We start from the raw sequence: 20,862 nt of genomic DNA on the forward strand, positions 1-20,862 counted from the left end.
TTACAAAAGTATTTTAACTTAAAAAAGCACTTCATCTTTTTTTAGGAATTCTAGTTGAACTTGTGTTCCAGCTATGTTTTCCTTTGAATCTTGATTTGTAGATGTTTTGTAGTCATTCTCAGCTTCTGGGTTTGTGTCTTGAGTATACCTATAACCAAAATAGCTTTTTATGGTGGAATAATACTTATTTGCTCATTCTTCTAGTTTATTTCCTGACTTTAAAATTAATGTTAAGAGGCAGCTAGATGGCACAGTGGATAAGGCACTGGCCCTGAATTCAGGAGTACCTGAATTCAAATCCAGCCTCAGACACTTGACACTTACTAGCTGTGTGACCCTGGGCAAGTCACTTATCCCCAATTGCCTCACTAAAAAAAAAGAAAAGAAAAGAAAAGAAAAAGAAAATAAAAAAAATAATGTTAGGGTGGAGCTCTGAACACTTTGAGGTTGAGAGTCTAGGTTGGTCCTGTGCAGCTTTTTTGGAGTTTTCAGTTCTGTATTGTTCCAGAATCTCAGGTATACTGGAAGGACTCGCATGAACTGATGATGAATGAGATGAGCAAAACCAGGAGAACATTGTACACAGTATCAACCAACATTGTGTGTTGATCAACTGTGATAGACTTGCTCCTTCATAGCAATACAATAGTACAAGATAGTTCCAAAGGACTCATGATGGAAAAGATTCACCAAATCCAGAAAAAAAAGAACTGTGGAATATGGATGCAGATTGAATCATACTATTTCTTTTGTTTTTGGTGCTGTTGTCTTTTCTTTTTTGAGGTTTTTCCTTCTTTGCTCGGGTTCTTCTGATATGACTAATACAGAAATATGTTTACATTATTGTACATATATAAACTATATTAGATTACTTCCTGTCTTGGGGAGGCGGGAGGGAGAAAAATTTGAAACTAGAAATCTTATAAAAACAAATGTTGAAAACAGAATCTCTGGTATAGCTCAGATTGGGAATGCAAGCTTTCAGTGCTCCCAAATTCATCTGATACAGGGCAAAGTCTAATTACTGTCCTCCTGGTCTGAGCTCAGCAAATTCTTGATCTGGATTTGAGTCGAAGTAACTATAGACTACTACTGGACTCAGACCCTATCAACCAACTCAGAAGCTTTGTTGGTTCAATGGGACAGAACTGTGACCTTCCAATTAGTGTCAGTTTCTTTACCTGCTCATTTCTCTGCAGGGTTCACACTGAGTTAGAAGAAAAACTGAAAGCCTAATCACCTCCCCACATCCACACTATACTGTTGCTCCTTGCTTCAGGAAATTATTTTCTGAGCACATCACCTGGGAATTCTCATCACGCCTTACACTGCAGTGCCATACATGGCTATAGTTACTCTCCTCAGTCCACCATAGATCTATGATTTTGAATTGGGTAGTGAGAGACAAAATTGTAAGTTAGTCCCTGTTCTTGTTTTGGTGACCTAGTGTGGGTTTGGGACCACTTTTTGACCTGGTTTGCAGCTTCTCCCTGACTTGGACTGCTTTAAAGATAGCACACTTTTGCCCATACCCTGTCTGCTTTGTCCACAGACATCTGTTTCTGACCTGGGGAAAAAAAGACTCACTGTGACTTTCTTGGATTTTTCCAGCAGGATTTGGTCTAATGAATTTTTAGATCAATTGGGAAGTTTGTTGTTTTTAGGGGGAGTTTGGCTGTATTTTTTGCTGATATGCCACCATGTTGGCTCTGTCTCTTGGATTTATTTTACCTTAAGAATTCTTTCTACCTGAGGGCATTGGAAGAAGATTTTAGCATAATAGGACTGTTTGTTTATACCCTCTGGCTCTGAGTAAATCCATATAAAGGATAGCAACTCCAACAGGACTATATATATTTCTCAGAACTGTAAGCAAAAACTTTATAAAAACTGATCATATATTAGGTTATAAAAACTTAAAAATAAATTAAAAAAACATAAACAAAACCCACATATTTTATTGAACACAATATAATGAAATTATATTTATTAATGTGACATTAAATAAAGGATTAAATTTAATTAGAGACTAAATTACTTAATCCTAAAGACTCAGATTGTTAAAGACCAAATCATAGAAATAACAGATAATTTCATCAAAGAAAATGATAAAAACTTGACAATATAAGAATTTTTAGGCGATGTAGTTAAAGGAATCCTTTGTGGGAAAAACTATATGTATGTTCATATGCATGTATGCATGTGTGTATGCATGTATGTATTATGCATGTTTATTTATATTTTATTGTGTGATTACACATATAAATATGTCTTTACTTTCATCAGCTAAAGAAAGAGGATAAATCAATGAATTGGACATGCAAATAAAAAACACTAGAAAATTTTAAAAAATGAATATTTAATTAAACATTAAAAACAAATAAATACTAGACCTATTTGTTTAACATAATAAAACAAATGAAAAATAGTTTATTTGATTTAACTCCCTGTGTTGTTTACTCATTTTTAGGATTCAGAACAGATCTCTAGTGAATGTGTAGCCTTTCTAGAACTGAGCAATAAAGTTGCAAGTTGAGCCTTGATCAGCCTCCCTACCTATGGACTCATTTGTAATCTGTAGCCCAAGTCTTTGTACTAGATACCCCCTCCCTTCCATCTCCCGGTCAAAGAAATGTAGTTGCTTTATGTTCTTCTTCTCAGGTTAATGCAAGTACAAGAAAGTTCTCCATAAACTTCTGGAATATACCCTTTCCCAATTACCACAGCCTTCTAGTTGCCTCATTGTATTGATCTCTGGTAAAAACAAACTAAAACAAAACACCCACTGTTTTCTCCTTAGTTATTTCAAACATATATTTCTATTTCTTAATCATTTTGGTGTTCTTTGATCTTTGTAAGAGTAGTTGTAGGAAAGAGTTAATTCTGCTGTTTTCTCTGACTACCATTTTTTTAAACCTCCAACTTTTTTTTTTCAAGGCTCAAATACTAATGAGGAATATAAAAAAAAGCAGCGGTAGCAACCCTGATTGATCTCAGACAAAGCAAAAAAAAAATTGGCAGAGTTAAAAGATATAAAGAAGGAAACAACGTTTTAGTAAAAGGTACCATAGACAATGAAGTACTATCAATATTAAACATTTATGTACCAAATGGTATAGCATCCACATTCTTTGTTTTTCTTTTGTTTGTTGGTTGGTTTGTTTTTCAGTGAGGCAATTGGGGTTAAGTGACTTGCCCAGGGTCACACAGCTAGTACTTGTTAAGTGTCTGAGGCCGGATTTGAACTCAGGTACTCCTGACTCCAGGGCCTGTGCTCTATACACTGCACCACCTAGCTGCCCCTAGCATCCACATTCTTAAAGAAATTAAGCGACTTATCAGTTCATTACCAAACAAGATATAGAGTATTACAAAATGTAAAATACACAATTTTGATTTTGTCAAAATTAAAAAGGTTTTGAACAAATAAACCAATGAAATCAAGATTTAGAAGGAAATGAGAAAGCTGGGGGAAAATCTCTGATAAAGGCTGCATTTCTCAAATATATAGAGAATTAGTCAAATTTGTAAGACTATAAGCCATTGTAAGAAACAACGAGCAGGAGGAGTTCAGAGAAACCTGGAAGGAGTTACATGTAATGATGCTGACTAAGAGGAGCAGAACAAGGAGAATATTGTACACAGTAACAGCAACATTGTGTGATGAACAATGGTGATAAACTTGGCTCCTTTCAGCAGTGCAATGATCCAAGAAAATTTCAAATAACTCACGATAGACTGTTCCCAATATTCAGAAAAAAGAACTATGGATTATGAATGTAGATTGAACCATACTCTTTCTACTTTTGGAGTGTTTTTTCCCTTTTGTTTTTTTTCCTTCTTTTTTGAGGTTTTTCCCTTATCCTCTGATTCTTCTTTCACAAGATGAGTAATGAAGAAATATGTTCAATGTGAATGAACACATATAACCTATTTCAGATTGCTTTCCAACTTGGGGAGGGGGAGGGAAGGGAGGGTGGGAGAAAAATTCAGAACTAAACATTCTATGAAAACAAATGTTGAAAACTATCCTTATATGTAACTGGAAAATAATAAAATACTTAAAAAAAAGAATATAAGCCATTCCCCAACTGATAAACAGTCAAAAGATATGAACAGTTTTCAAGCTATCTATAGGCAAATGAAGAAGTGCTATAAATCATCTTTGATTAGAAAAATACAAATTGAAACAACTCTGAGGTACCACATTACTTCTAGGAGATTGATAAATATTGAAAGGATCTGGGAAAATTGGAATATCAATTCACTGTTGTTGGAGTTGTGAATTGATCTTGCCATTCTGGAAAGCAACTTGGAACTATGCCCAAAGGACTATAAAACTATTCATATTCTTTGGTCCAGTAATACCAGTAATAGGTCTGTAATCCAAAGAAATCATAAAAAGGGAAGAGGACTTGCATTTGCAATATTTATCGCAGTCCTTTTTTGGTCACAAAGAAAAGAAAAGTGAGGAAATGCCCATTAATTGGGGAATAGCTGAAAAACTATGATATATTAATATAAAGGTAAACTTATTGTGCAATAGGAAATGATGAACAGGCAGATTCAAAACACACATGCACACACACACACAAACACACAGAAAGACTAGTATGAACTGAAGCAAAGTAAAATGAGAAGAACCATGAAAACACGCTACACAGTATCAGCAACATTTGTGATGAATAAATATGAATGACTCAGCTCTTCTCAGCAACACAATGTTCTAAGACATGTGCAAAGGACTTAAGAAGGAAAATGCTATCCGCTACCAGATAAAAAACTGATGGACCCTGAATGCAGATTAAAGCATACTTTTTTCACTTGCTTTGTTCTTTTTCATGTTTTTTTTTCTTTTGATCTGTTTCTTATTTCATAACTGTAGCTAATGTGGAAATACATTTTATATGACAGCCCATTTATAACCTATATTAAATTGCCTACCATTTTAGGAAGAGGGGAGGGGAGGGAGAAAAATTTGAAACTCAAACTCTTGTTAAATTGAGTGCTAAAAATTGTCTTGACATGTATTTGGGGAGAAATAACTTTTTTTTAAAAGCTTATATTCTCAGGGTACATTAAGAGAGACAGCTATTAAAGGAATATTGAAGTCAGAATCCTACATGTATCAGAGACAGTCTTTCTTTTATATCAGGGGACAATGACTAATGTACTAGGACAAAATAGAAAATTGACTAACATTCTCTTAGTGTTCGGATGTCATGGGTTTTAAAAATAATGATTGGATTTTAGAATAGTTTAACATAATTTAGTAGTGATAGGCTGAATGATAATTTGTCTTTAGGATAAGTAGTTTTTGGATTGTATTTCTGGAATGATCTTTCCTTGAACCTGCTTTAGTTCAGGGGTGAAAGACCATTTTGAAGGAATATTATTCAGCTGAAAAAGAATCATCTCAAACATCAATTTTTCTCATAATTATTTAGCACTAGAAATTACAATGCATTTTTGTACATTATTTTGTGACTCAAAACAACCATTGTTTTGTATTATATTCATTATCTATAGTTATAGATCAGAAAACTGTGGCTCAGAACAGTTGAGTGAGTTCCTTGTGGTTATTCATATTATGTCAGAGGAGGAGTTTGAAACCAAATCTTCCTGACCTGTCATTCTACCCAGTAGGCCATCCTGTCTCTTTTTTGCCTGCTATATGATAACTCTGAGGCTGGAAACTAAGCATAAATGAAATGACTTAGTTTTTTGTAAGTCTTAAAACACCATGAAAATGTAAGCTCTTATTATTACATAAGGTTACTTACTAATATCTTTAGCAACCATAATCTGAATTACTATCAATCTTCTTTACTAAACTTCTTAGCATTTGATATTGTTGAGCAATTTCCCTTTGTAATGTCTCTCCTTTCTGAGTTTTTAAGACAGTTGGTCTTCCTTTGTTTTCCTGATAACTTTTCAACTGTTCCTTCACAGTCTCCTTTGCTAAATCTTCTTCCATATTACAACCAATAATTTGGTTTTCCCTAGCGTTTTGTCCTGGGCGGTTTTCTATACTCTCTCCATTTTCATTTGGTGACATGGGCTTTGGTAATCTCATTAGTTTTCATGATTCTAATTTTCATTCATATGCAGATGGATCCCAGCTACTTATTTTAAATATAGCATTTTATCTCTAACCTCATACCACCAACAAATCAATGGACATGTTTTTTATCTCTTCTTTCTTTTTTTTTTTTAACATTTTAAAGATTTGAGTTCAAAATTCTCTCCCTCTCCCTCTCCCTCCTCCTTCCTTGAGACAGAAAACAATCATATAGAGAGTATACATGAGTGCAATTGTGTAAAACATTGCCATATTAGTCATTTGGTACAACAAGACTTGAATGAAAGAAAAAATGAAAGAAAGTGAAAATATCATGCTTCTGTCTGGATTCAAACAATATCAATTCTTTTTCTGGAGTCAGTATGCTTCATCATGAAGGATTGTCTTAGATCATTGTATGGCTGAGAATATCCAAATATTTCAGAGTTCTTCATTAAACAATATTTGTGTTACTTTTCACAACATTCTCCTGGTTCTGCTCATTTCACTATGCATCAGTTCACATAAGTCTTTCCAAGTCTTTCTAAAATCATCCTGCTTCTTTCTTTTTCTTTTTTTTTTACATTCTCATATAAAGTATTTTATTTTTTCCGTTACATGTAAAGATAGTTCTCAAGTTTTGTTTATACAAGCTTTACAATTTCAGATTTTTCTCCCTCCCTCCCCTCCCTCCCTCCTCCCCTAGACAGCAGGTAATCTGATATAGGTTATATCTATATATCTATATATCTATATACATATACATATATATATATACACATAATAACATTAATCCTATTTCTGCATTAATCCTGTTATAAAAGAAAAAATCAGAGCAGTAATGCAAAACCTCAAAATAGAAAAAAAAAACAACAGCACCCAAAACAAAAGATATAGTATGGTTCAATCAGCATCTATACTCCACAGTTCTTTTTTTTTTTTTCTTGGATTTGGAGATCCTCTTCTATCACGAGTTCCCTGGAACTCTTCTGTGCCATTGCATTGGTGAGAAGAATATAGTCCATCACAGTAGGTCAACACTCAATGTTGATGATACTGTGTACAATGTTCTTCTGGTTCTGCTCATCTCACTCATCATCAGCTCAGGTAAGACCCTCCAGGTTTCTCTGAACTCTTCCTGCTCATCATTTCTTACAGCCCAATAGTATTCCATTGTATTCATATACCACAACTTGTCCAGCCATTCCCCAATTGATGGGCATCCCCTCAACTTCCAATTCCTTGCCACAACATAAAAAGCAACTATAAATATTTTTGTACATGTGGGTCCCTTTCCCCTTTCCATGATTTCTTTGGGAAAAAGACCTAAAAGTGGAATTGCTGGGTCAAAGGGTATGCACAGCTTTATCACCCTTTGGTCATAATTCCAAATTGCTCTCCAGAATGGTTGGATCAGTTCACCAACAATGCATTAGTGTTCCAATTTTCCCACAGCTTCTCCAACATTTATTATTTTCTTTTTTTGTCATTTTAGCCAATCTAATAGGTGTCAGGTGGTACCTCAAAATTGTTTTATTTTGCATCTCTCTAATCATTAGTGATTTAGAGCATTTTTTCATATGGAAAAAGATAGCTTTGACTTCATCAGAAAACTGCCTGTTCATATCCTTTGGCCATTTCTCAATTGGGGAATGATTTGGATTTTTTTTTTAATTTTATTTATTTATTTATTTTAGTTCTCAACTTTTGTTTATACATGCTTTACAATTTCAGATTTTTCTCCCTCCCACCCCTCCCTCCCCCTTCCCCTAGACAGCAGGTAATCTGATATAGGTTATATCTATATATCTCTATACATATATATATATATATATACACACACATATATATATATACACATAATAACATTAATCCTATTTCTGCATTAATCCTGTTACAAGAGAAAGAATCAGAGCAGTGATGCAAAACCTCAAAATAGAAAGAAAAAAAAAAACCAACAGCACCCAAAACAATAGAAATAATATGGTTCAATCAGCATCTATACTCCACAGTTCTTTCTTTCTTTCTTTTTTTTTTTTCTTGGATTTGGAGATCCTCTTCTATCATGAGTTCCCTGGAACTCTTCTGTACCATTGCATTGGTGAGAAGAATATAGTCCATCACAGTAGGTCAACACTCAATGTTGATGATACTGTGTACAATGTTCTTCTGGTTCTGCTCATCTCACTCATCATCAGCTCATGCAAGACCCTCCAGGTTTCTCTGAACTCTTCCTGCTCATCATTTCTTACAGCACAATAGTATTCCATTGTATTCATATACCACAACTTGTCCAGCCATTCCCCAATTGATGGGCACCCCCTCAACTTCCAATTCCTTGCTACCACGTAAAGAGCAGCTATAAATATTTTTGTACATGTGGTCCCTTTCCCCCTTCCATGATTTCTTTGGGCAAAAGACCTAAAAGTGGGATTGCTGGGTCAAAGGGTATGCACAGCTTTATAGCTCTTTGGGCATAATTCCAAATTGCTCTCCAGAATGGTTGGATCAGCTCACAGCTCCACCAACAATGCATTAGTGTTCCAATTTTCCCACAGCCTCTCCAACATTTATTATCTTCCTTTTTTGTCATTTTAGCCAATCTGATAGGTGTCAGGTGGTACCTCAGAGTTGTTTTAATTTGCATCTCTCTAATCATTAGAGATTTAGAGCATTTTTTAATATGGGAATAGATAGCTTTGGTTTCTTCATCAGAAAACTGCCTGTTCATATCCTTTGACCATTTCTCAATTGGGGAATGACTTGGATTCTTATAAATTTGATTTAATTCCCTATATATTTTAGAGATGAGGCCTTTATCAGAAGCACTGGCCTCAAAAATTGTTTCCCAGCTTTCTGCCTCCCTTCCAATTTTGGATGCATTGCTTCTGTTTGTACAAAAAATTTTTAATTTAATATAATCAAAATCATCCATTTTGCATTTTATAATATACTCTATCTCTTGTTTGGTCAAAAACTGTTTTCCTTTCCAAAGATCTGATAGGTACACTATTCCTTTCTCTCCTAATTTACCTATGGTATCACCTCTTATGTCTAAATCATGTATCCATTTTGACCTTATTTTAGTATAAGGTGTAAGATGTTGGTCTATGCCTAATTTCTGCCATACTATCTTCCAATTTTCCCAGCAGTTTTTGTCAAATACTGAGTTCCTATTCCAGAAGCTGGAGTCTTTGGGTTTATCAAACACTACATTACTAGTGTCATTTACTACTGCATTTCCTGAGCCTAGCCTATTCCATTGATCTACCACTCTATTTTTTAGCCATTACCAGATAGTTTTGATGACTGCTGCTTTATAGTAAAGCTCCAGGTTTGGTACCGCTAACCCACCTTCCTGTGAATTTTTTTTCATTATTTCCCTGGATATTCTTGATTTTTTGTTTTTCCAGATGAATTTTGTTATTATTTTTTCTAGGTCTATAAAATAATTTTTAGGTAGTCTGATTGGTATGGCACTCAATAAGTAAATTAATTTAGGCAGTATTGTCATTTTTACTATATTAGCTCTGCCTATCCATGAGCAATCGATATCTTTCCAATTATTTAGATCTGATTTGATTTGTGTGAAGAGTGTTTGGTAGTTGTGTTCATAGAGTTCCTGGGTTTGTCTTGGCAAGTAGACTCCCCAGTATTTTATATTATCTACCGTTACTTTAAATGGAATTTGTCTTTCTATCTCTTGCTGCTGGACTTTGTTGGTCATGTATAGAAATGCTGATGATTTATGTGGATTTATTTTATATCCTGCTACTTTGCTAAAGTTGTTAATTGTTTCAAGTAATTTTTGACTTGATTCTCGAGGATTCCTTAAGTATACCATCATATCATCTGCAAAGAGTGATAGTTTTGTTTCCTCCTTGCCTATTCTAATTCCTTTAATTCCTTTCTCTTCTCTGATTGTTAAAGTTAACATTTCTAGGACAATATTAAATAATAGGGGTGATAATGGACATCCCTGTTTCACCCCTGATCTTATTGGGAAGGCCTCTAATTTATCTCCATTGCATATAATACTTGCTGATGGCTTTAGGTAGATACTGTTTACTATTCTAAGGAAAGCTCCCCCTATTCCTAAACTCTCTAGTGTTTTTATTAGGAATGGGTGTTGTACTTTGTCAAAAGCTTTCTCTGCATCTATTGAGATAATCATATGATTTTGGTTTTTTTCTTATTGATGTGGTTGATTATGTTAATAGTTTTCCTAATGTTGAACCAGCCCTGCATTCCTGGTATAAATCCCACCTGGTCATAGTGTATTATCCTGGTGATCACTTGCTGTAATCTCCTTGCTAATATCTTATTTAAGATTTTAGCATCAATATTCATTACGGAGATTGGTCTATAATTTTCTTTCTCTGTTTTTGCTTTGCCTGGTTTTGGTATCACCACCATATTTGTGTCATAAAACAAATTTGGTCGAACTCCTTCTTCACCTATTTTTCCAAATAATTTGTATAATATTGGAATTAATTGTTCTTTAAATGTTTGGTAAAATTCACCCGTAAACCCATCTGGCCCTGGGGATTTTTTCTTAGGGAGTTCATTAATAGCTTGTTCAATTTCTTTTTCTAATATGGGTTTATTTAAGGATTTTATTTCCTCTTCAGTTAACCTGGGCAGTTTGTATCTTTGTAAATATTCATCCATTTCATTTAGATTGTCAAATTTATTGGCATACAGTTGGGAAAAATATTTCCTAATTATTGCTTTAATTTCCACTTCATTGGTGGTAACATCACCCTTTTCATTTTTGATACTGGTAATTTGGTTTTCTTCTTTCTTTTTTTAAATCAAATTAACCAATATTTTATATGATTTGGATTCTTATAAATTTGATTTAGTTCCCTATATATTTTAGAAAGGAAGCCTTTATCAGAAGTACTGGCCATAAAAAATTGTTTCCCAGCTTTATGCCTCCCTTCTAATTTTGGATGCATTGCTTCTGTTTGTACAAAACCTTTTTAATTTAATGTAATCAAGATCATCTATTTTGCATTTTATAATATTCTCTATCTCTTGTTTGGTAATAAACTGTTTTCCTTTCCAAAGATCTGAAAGGTAGACTATTCTTTTCTCTCCTAATTTACCTATGGCATCACCTCTTATGTCTAAATCGTGTATCCATTTTGACCTTATTTTAGTATAAGGTGTAAGATGTTGGTCTATGCCTAATTTCTGCCATACTATCTTCCAGTTTTCTCAGTAGTTTTTGTAAAATACTGAGTTCCTATCCCAGTAGCTGGATTCTTTGGGTTTATCAAACACTACATTACTAGTGTCATTTACTACTTTGTTTCCTAGCCTATTCCATTGATCCACCACTCTATTTCTTAGCCAGTACCAGATACTTTTGATGACTGCTGCTTTATAGTAAAGCTCCAGGTTTGGTACTGCTAACCCACTTTTCTGTGTATTTTTTTTTTCATTATTTCCCTTGATATTCTTGATTTTTTTGTTTTTCCAGATGATTTTTGTTATTATTTTTTCTAGGTCTATAAAATAACTTTTAGGTAGTCTGATTGGTATGGCACTGTATAAGTAAATGAATTTAGGCAGTATTGTCATTTTTACTATATTAGCTCTGCCTATCCATGAGCAATTGATATCTTTCCAATTATTTAGATCTGATTTGATTTCTGTGAAAAGTGTTTGGTAATTGTGTTCATAGAGTTCCTGGGTTTGTCTTGGCACGTAGACTCCCAAGTATTTTATATTATCTACCGTTACTTTAAATGGAATTTCTCTTTCTATCTCTTGCTGTTGGACTTTGATGGTCATGTATAGAAATGCTGATGATTCATGTGGATTTATTTTATATCCTGCTACTTTGCTAAAGTTGTTAATTGTTCAAGTAATTTTTGAGTTGATTCTCTAGGATTCTTTAAGTATACCATCATATCATCTGCAAAGAGTGATAGTTTTGTTTCCTCCTTGCCTATTCTAATTCCTTTAATTCCTTTCTCTTCTCTGATTGCTAAAGCTAACATTTCTAGGACAATATTAAATAATAGGGGTGATAATGGACATCCTTGTTTCACCCCTGATCTTATTGGGAAGGCCTCTAATTTATCTCCATTTCATATAATACTTGCTGATGGCTTTAGGTAGATACTGTTTATTATTCTAAGGAAAGCTCCACCTATTCCTAAACTCTCTAGTGTTTTTATTAGGAATGGGTGTTGTATTTTGTCAAAAGCTTTCTCTGCATCTATGGAGATAATCATATGATTTTGGTTAGTTTTCTTATTGATGTGGCAGATTATGTTAATAGTTTTCCTAATATTGAACCAGTCCTGCATTCCTGGTATAAATCGCACCTGTTCATAGTGTATTATCCTGGTGATCACTTGCTATAATCTCCTAGCTAATATCTTATTTAATATTTTAGCATCAATATTCATTAGGGAAATTGGTCTATAATTTTCTTTCTCTGTTTTTGCTTTGCCTGGTTTTGGTATCACCACCATATTTGAATCATAAAACGAATTTGGTAGAACTCCTTCTTCAGCTATTTTCCCAAATAATTTGCATAATATTGGAATTAATTGTTTTTAAATGTTTGGTAGAAGTCACCTGTAAGCCCATCTGGCCCTGGGGATTTTTTCTTAGGGAGTTCATTAATGACTTGTTCAATTTCTTTTTCTAATATGGGTTTATTTAAGGATTTTATGTCCTCTTCAGTTAAACTGGGCAGTTTGTATTTTTGTAAATATTCATTTCATTTAGATTGTCAAATTTATTGGCATACAGTTGGGCAAAATAATTCCTATTTATTGATTTAATTTCCACTTCATTGGTGTTAACATCACCTTTTTCATTTTTGATACTGGTAATTTGGTTTTATTCTTTTTTTAATCAAATTAACCAATATTTTATCCATTTTATTGGTTTTTTTCATAAAACCAGATCTTAGTTTTATTGATTAAGTCTATAGTTTTCTTGCTTTCAATCTTATTAATTTCTCCTTTAATTTTCAGGATCTCTAGTTTAGTATCTAATTGGGGATTTCTAATTTGTTCTTTTTCTAGCTTTTTAAGTTGCATGCCCAATTCATTAATCTCCTCTTTCTCTTTTTTATTCATGTAAGCATTTAGAGCTATAAATTTTCCCCTAAGTACTGCTTTGGCTGCATCCCATAGATTTTGGTATGTTGTCTCATTATTGTCATTCTCTTGGATATGGTTGGTTATTGATTGTTTCTATGATTTGTTGTTTGACTCATTCATTCTTGAGAATGAAATTATTTACTTTCTAATTGATTTTCATTCTACTTTTCCCTGGCTCTTTCTTACATGTAATTTTTATTGCATCAAGATCTGAGAAGGATGCATTTCCTATTTCTGCCTTTCTACATTTGACTATGATGTTTTTGTGCCCGAATACATGGTCAATTTTTGAAAATGTGCCATGTACTGCTGAGAAAAAGGTATATTCCTTTCTCTCCCCATTCAATTTTCTCCAGACATTTATCATATCTAACTTTTCTAGTAATCTATTCACCTCTTTCACTTCTTTCTTATTTATTTTTTGGCCAGATTTGTATAATTCTGAGAGGGGGTGATTCAGATCCCAGACTAGTATAGTATTACTGTCTAATTCCTCTTGTAACTCATTTAACTTCTCCTCTAAGAATTTGGATGCTATACCACTTGGTGCATACATATTTAATATTGATATTACTTCACTAATTATAGTACCTTTTAGCAAGATGTAGTTTCCTTCCTTATCTCTTTTAATGAGATCTCTTTTTGCCTGTGCTTATTCTGAGATAAGGATTGCTACCCTTGCTTTTTTAATTTAGCTGCAGCATAATATATTCTGCTCCAGCCTTTTACCTTTACTCTGTGTGTATCTCTCTGCTTCAAATGTGTTTCTTGTAAACAGCATATTGTAGGATTCTGGTTTTTAATCCACTCTGCAATTTGCTTCCATTTTATAGCAGAGTTCATCCTAGTGACATCCACAGTTATTATCAGTAACTCTCTATTCCCCCCCATTCTATTTACCCCCTTTGTACTTTTTCCCCCTTCTTTCACCCTATTCCTCCTCACCAACATTTTGCTTCTTACCCCTGCCTCCCCCAATTTGCCCTCCCTTTTTATTACCCCCCTCCTTTTTCTTCACCCTTTTCTCCCTTGCTTTTGTTCTCCCTTCTATCAGTCCCCCCTTTCCCTTCCCCTTTTATTTCCCTAAAGAATGCGCTAAATTTATTTATCCCAATGAATGTATATGTTATTCCCTCTTTGAATCAAATCTAATGAGAGTAGGGTTGAAACAATGTTCACCCCTCCTTTCTTTCTCTCTATTATAATAGGTTTTTTCCACCTCTTCATACGATGTAATTCACCTCGTTCCACCTCTCCTTTCCTCTCCACCCCATAGACTCCCTGTCTGATTGGGTTGGGATTAGTGGCCTGTTCGTGGCCCTCTAGATGGCAACTTGCCCTCTCAGCTCGTGCAGGTAGGTTTTTTCACAGTCCTGCTGGGCCACCAGATTTTTGAGTCAGGATCCAGTGGCCTCAGTTGTTTGTCTGTGGCCCACAGCTTCCTTCTGACTTGCCCTGACTCCCTTGGTGCTGTGCTGCTGCCCTGCGCTGCGCCTCCCTTTTACATGAGTCAGACCGACCTTTCCTGAAGTCTTCTAAATTATCTCTGGTTGGAATACTATGTCTCCCTGTCTCTTTTCAGGTTCTGTAGTTTCAGAATCTGTCCAGAGGATGATTTAATGTTCTTTTTGAGGGAACAGAAGGAGAGCTCAAGCAGCTTGCTGATTCCTCTCAGTCATCTTGGCTCCACCCTGAGATTTACTATCTTGAGGGAAAAGAAGTAACCAGGTAGGGACTAATCTGCTAGCTACCTGGGTTCAGTTTGGAGTTCAGTTGAATGACATTTTGCTCCTATTAACCTGGGGTTTGATAAGCAAACAAACAAACAAACAAAAAACTTTTGGATAATAAGGCACCTCCATCAAATCCAGGTGATCCATACATTCATATTAACACTATAAAGGAGAAATAATTCTTAAAACATCATGTACTAAGCCTGACAAAACCCTATCCACAAGTGAATCAATGTTGTTGTTAGAGAGAGAATAGGATACATAAAAGTGGAGAGGGGAGGAAGAAAATACACAGGAATATGTCATGATCAAGTCAAAACCTTACAATGAAGGGAAAATGACTTGTATAATCTATGAAAGGAAAGGGCATATAGAAGAATGGGTGTAGAGGCAAAGAGGGGATTAAAACAAGAGAATTGAAAGAGTTATGTGGAGATTCAACAGGAGAATACTTCCATGAGAGAAAAGGTATATTCGCTAAAGAATTATGGGAACCTTAAATGGATATAACCTGCAGGGAATTAAAATTTAGAATGATTATTTATCATGAATCAGAAAAAGAGGAATCAGCGCTCCTACAGGCAACTGACACAGAAGAGTTGTAGAACCAGGGAGAAGTTTTTAAGGTAAATGGGAAATGGGGGGGGGGGAATGTCCATGGGGAGTGTAAAACTTAATAATAAATTACACAATCTAGGACAAAGGAAACTTTCTACTCTGATACAATTTCCTATCAGCTACAGAGTTTATATTTCTAAGAGAAGGACTAAACATAAAAGTGGTGACAGGTGGTGGGATCCAAAAGGCAATAAAATAGAAACTATTTCGAAGACAGAATTCCCCCACAATTACCTTAGAAGCTTTAGTTCTACATGGAATACAGAGTCTAAAAAAGGACTAAATAAGTAATAAGCTGATGAATCAAAGACTAAAAGTGTAGCATAGGAAAAAAAGAAAGATAAAACATGAAGAGAATAAGAAGAAAACATCCCTCTTAGGAAAAATGCAGAATGTAATATTAAACAACGAAACAAAAGAAGCAGAAAAGAAGAAAGAGGACATTACTTGATCTATTAGTCAGAAAAAAAGAGGCATCAAATAACTAGATAAAAAAAGATAAAGTATCTAAAAAGGTAAACTAAATTCCAAAACTAGGGAAAGGGGTAACAAATAGACTGCAGAGAAATTTGAGAATAAGGGCAAGAGAGCTGGTAGCAATAGGGTTGCCCTAAAGTAGATTAACAACAGATATAGTATAATGTTTACAAAAGATGATGGAGAAAAAGTCTTAATTTGAAGGAAAAAAAGAGACAAATGTAGGAAAAGATAAACCTAACTCATAATTTTAAATGTTAATATATTAAGAAAAGATGCAAAAGATTGATGGGTTCATCAAGAATGAGAAGTTAGAAAAAATTGTAAATTTTGAGTGAATGCAAAAAATTAAAATTGCATAAAACAATAAAATTTCAATAAAAATCACATAAGACAAAACTAAAATTCACAACTTAAAGATAGATAAGGAAATTACATTATGCTGAAAGAGAACATGGATGGGAAACTAATATAAGTAAGAAATTTATATGCTTAAAATGTCAGCATCTGAATTCATAAAGGAAAAATTAACTTAAATACAGGGTAACATAGACAGTAATTCAATAGTAACAGAAGATTTAAAAGTACGTTGATAAAGAAATAACTGAAAGGTAAAAAAATGCAGAAATATAGAACTGAACAAATTGATGCACAAACTAAAGCTAAAAGATTCATGGCATCTTCTAAATTAATCTAGTAAATAATTTTTTATTTCTCAGTGACATATGAGTTTACAAAAATTGACTATATGTTTAGGCACAGAGATATTGTATTCACATTTTTAAAGGTGAAAGTTGTAAAAACATCTTCTACCAAGTACAAAACAATAAAAAGTGTGACCAGTTTTGAGATAACAATAGCAAAAAGAAATTCAAATGGAATATTAATAATGAAATCTCAAAGAACAAATAGATCAAACAAATCATAGAAACAATTATAATGTGAAAGAAAATGCTAACGATAATCAACACACCAAAATTTCTTGGATGGGATTAAGCAATCCTCAAAAAAAAACCTTATATCTAATTTTATAAAAATAATGTAATAAGGGGGAGGGGATGGAGCAAAGCTGGTGGAGGAAAGGCTGTGACTCCCCTGAGCTCACGAAAAACCATCCACACACTCCAAAAATAATCCCATAAAACAACTCCTAGAGCAGCCTAACCCACAAAAGAACAGAGTGAGATTATTTTCCAACCAAAGACAGTTTAATTAGGTGACTGGGTTCACCTGCTGATCGGGCTGAGATAGGAGCTCAGTGCACAGTGCAGACCATTGTAAGGGGCTAAAATTCTAGCTAGTCTGTCTAAAATATCTAATGAGTGGTCACCAATAAATTATAAGCTTTAGCAAGAGTTGGACTTTTAAGCATTTATTAAGGAAAATAAGAATTTGGTGAAGAGAGAGAGAAAGGTCTAGATTCATCTATCTCTCTGGGGAGCTGCAGTTTTCCTGCTCTGCTCTCCATGAGAGCCCTAGCAAAAGAGTGTGAGAGAGCCAGCCTTGCCCCCTCTTCCTCCCACCAGCAAATGTCACTTCCTGACACCAAAGAAAAGCCACATGGATGCCTTCTCCTCATGGCAGAGCTTTCCTACAGTAGCTCTCCAGCAGGTGGCATCATTCCACTCATTACACTGTGCCTCCAGAGCCTTAGAATCTTCAGTGCCATTGGCTTTTTTTGAAAATCAGCTCACTGACAGGTGAGGGGGTTCAATGGTTGGCCAGGTTGAGATAGCTGTTGTCTCTGCTGGAGTTAAGGCAGAGCACCTATATTCTGGACCAGTAAGCTGACTCAGTGGCAGCAGCCCAGTGGAGGAGGCACACAGGCATGTCAAGCTTCCAACCATAGAGAATCAGATTTCCATCAGACATCTGCTTCCAGGTCAAGAGGAGTAGGCAGAAAAAGCAGCAAATTGTAGAAAGCTTCTTTGGGGGAAAGGTAGATCAGCATTCACCCTCAGAAGAAGATAATAGCAAAGTCAAAACTCCAACATCCAAAGCTTCCAAGAAAAATATGAATTGGTCTCAGACTATGGAAGAGCTCAAAAAGGACTTTGAAGACAAAATAAGAGAGATAGAAGGAATATTTAGAGAGGTAGATGAAAAAAATGAAAAGAGAAATGAGAACAATGCAGGAGAGTCATGAGAAAAAAGTCAACAGCTTGAAAAGCCAAATGGAAAAAGAGATACAAAATCTCTTTGAAGAAAATAATTGCCTAAGTATTAGGATTGAACAAATGGAAGCTAGTGACTTCATGAGAAACCTAGACACAATAAAGCAAATCCAAATGAATAAAGAATAGAGTTCAATATGAAATATCTCCATGGAAAAACAGCTGACCTGGAAAATATATCCAGGAGAGATCATTTGAAAATCATTGGACCACCTGAAAACTATGACCAAAAAATGAGCTAAGACATCATCTTCCAAGAAATTGTCAGGGAAAATTGCCCTGATATTCTAGAAGCAGAAGGTAAAATAGAAATTTTAAAAATCCACCATTCACCTCCAGAAAGAGATTCCAAAACTTCCAGAAATATTATAGTCAAGTTCCAGAGATCCCAGGTCAAGGAGAAAATTTTGCAAGCAGCTAGAAAGAAGGAATCCAAGTACTATGGAGCTACAGCAAGGAAAACACAAGATCTAGCAGCATCTATATTAAAGGACTGAAGGGCATGGAATATGATATTCCAGAGGGCAAAGGAACTGGGACTATAACCAAAAATCACCTACCCAGCACAATTGAGTATAGTTTTTCAGGGGGAAACATGGGACTTCAATGTAAAAGAAGACTTCCAGGCATTTGTGTTGAAAAAACCTCAACTGAATAGAAAATTTGACATTCAAATACAAGACCTTAGGGAAGCATAAAAAGATAAACAGGAAAAAGAAATTAAGAGGGATGTTAAAAGGTTAAACTGTTAACATTCCTACATGGGAAGACGATATATCTAATTCATAAGAACTTTCTCAGTATTACGACAGATGATAGAAATAAATGTAGACAGAGGGTACAGGTATGGATTGAATATGAAGGGATGATATTTGTAAAGCATTTATTTTTTGTTTATCCTTGTTTTTTTGTGGGGCAGAAAGGGTGAGGTGGTGTATGTTTGGTGCCGGATTTGGGTTTGTTGCCTCCTTGCGCCAGGCCTGGTGCTTTGTCCACTGTGTCACCTAGCTAACCCATAATGACATCTTTAAATTGAAGGTAAGAGGAATGCACTGGAAGAAAGGCAAAGGGAGAGGTGGAATGTGATAAAGTAGCTCACGTAAAAGAAACAAGAAAAAGCTTATGGAGTGGAGGGGAAGATGGGGAAGGTGTGGGGTAGTGAGTGAACCTTACTCTTATCAGAATTGGCTCAAAGAGGGAATAACATACACACTAAATTGGGTAGAATAATATATCTTGTCCTGTGGAAAAGTGGGAGGGTAAGGGGATAAGCAGAGGGGGTTGGGAGAGCTGAAGGAAGGGAGGGCAGATTGGGGGAGAGGGCAGTAAAAAGCAAAACACTATCTTTTTGTTAAATTATAAAATTATTTTATTATTTTCCAGTTACATGTAGAGATAGTTCTCAACATTTGTTTTTATAAGATTTCTAGTTTCATTTTTTTCCCTCCTTCCCCTCCCTCCCCAAGACAGCAAGTAATCTGACACAGGTTATATACGTACAATCACATTAAACATATTTCTGAATTAGTCATGTTACAAGATAAGAATCAGAGCAAAAAGGAAAAACCTCAAAAAAGAAAAATGACAGCACCAAAAACAAAAGAAATAGTATGGGTCAATCTGCATCCATATTCTACAGTTCTTTTTTTTTCTCTGGATTTGGAAAGCCTTTTCCATCATGAGTCCTTTGGAACTATCTTGTACTGTTGTATTGCTGAGAAGAATCAAGTCTATCACAGTTGATCAACACATAATGTTGATGATACTATGAACAATGTTTTCCTGATTCTGCTCATCTCACTCATCATCAATTCATGCAAGTCCTTCCAGGTTTCTCTGAAATCTGCTTGCTCATCATTTCTTACAGCACAGTAGAATTCCATTACATTCATATACCACCACATGTTTAGCCATTCCCCAAACGCAAAACACTTTCGAGGAGGGATAGGGTGAAATAATATAGAAAATATAGTAAATATCAAGGGGAGGGAATAAGATGGAGAGTAATACAGTTAGCAATAGTAGCTGGGAAAGGAATGATGAGCAGGATGCTATGAGAAGGACGTATGAAAAATGGAAACCATCAACAGAGGAAGAACTAATGGTATCAGAATACAGATTGAAGTATAATTTTTTTTGTTAGTTCCTCTTTCTAAAGTTATTTTTTCTATTTTCTTTCACAAACTGACTAAAGTTGTTTTGCATAACTGCACATGTATGACTTATGTTGAATTGCTTGATTACATAGGGAGGGTTGAGGAGCAAGGGAGGAAGAACAGTTAGAACACAAAGTTTTAAAAAATCAATGTAAAATTTTTTTTTACATGCAATTTCAGGAAATTTCTAAATAAAAATTTTAAATGGGCCTAAAATATTAAAATAAAAGGGTTGGACTACCTGATCCCCAAGGTATTTTCTAGCTTTAAAAATAATAAAATAAAATAAAATAATTGTTTTCTCACACCAAAAAAAACTGTAATAAGATAAAGAGGGTTAATGAATTGAATATTCATTTTAAAAGCTCAGAAACCTAACAAATAAACTAAGTAAATAAGCTAAAGTGAGCACAAAATGTGCTAAATATTAGAAAAGAAATAGATGATCTGGAAATAAAAAGGAAATGATAATACTGAAAGCTATTTTTGAAAAGCCTAATTAAATGGATAAAA

Source organism: Dromiciops gliroides, chromosome 1, assembly GCF_019393635.1.
Source record: "Dromiciops gliroides isolate mDroGli1 chromosome 1, mDroGli1.pri, whole genome shotgun sequence".
NCBI classification, from domain to species: Eukaryota; Metazoa; Chordata; class Mammalia; order Microbiotheria; family Microbiotheriidae; genus Dromiciops; species Dromiciops gliroides.